The sequence below is a fragment of the Pyrgilauda ruficollis genome, unplaced genomic scaffold (genome assembly GCF_017590135.1).
Source record: "Pyrgilauda ruficollis isolate IOZ18807 unplaced genomic scaffold, ASM1759013v1 scaffold43, whole genome shotgun sequence".
In the NCBI taxonomy this organism is placed as follows: domain Eukaryota; kingdom Metazoa; phylum Chordata; class Aves; order Passeriformes; family Passeridae; genus Pyrgilauda; species Pyrgilauda ruficollis.
Window position 1 is genome coordinate 2,963,241 of NW_024525823.1, and position 563 is coordinate 2,963,803.

A 563-nucleotide genomic window follows, 5' to 3' on the forward strand; every position below is an offset into this window, starting at 1 on the left:
TGTCCGGGCCGCAACTTCTTTTCTTTTCCCTATCCCCCTGATTTTTCCCTATTTGATTTTTCCTTTCTCCACCACCCTCTCTCTCATGCCCATCTTCCGCATCCACGCAGAGTCGCCAGGGCCGCTGAGGCGCTCCCGCAGGCGTCCCGTCCCCACGGGACGGGACAAGCGGAACAAAACCACCTCCGCAGCGCCGAGGTGCGAAGCCCCGACATCCCCGGAGGAGTGGTGTGCCCCGGCGACCACCGGGTGCCGGGAGCGGGGCAGGGCCGGCGGGGAGGCAGGGGCCGCCCGCTCCCCCTCCCCTCCCCTGGGGCGCGGCGCTCCCGGGCCGCTCCGGCGGGGCTGGCGGCGAGGCGGCGCTGAGAAAGTTGGGGGCGGGCAGGCGAGCACCGCACCCCCCGGCCCGCAGCACCCGCTCCGGGGCGGCGCGGCCGCGCTCCGCGCAGAGACGCTCGTCGGGGCGCGAGCAACAGGAGCCGGCGGGCGCACGGGCAGCGGCAGCATCCTCCCGCCGGCGGCGCAGGGCGGGCCGGGGCGGGGCCGGCGGCGGAGCGCCCCTG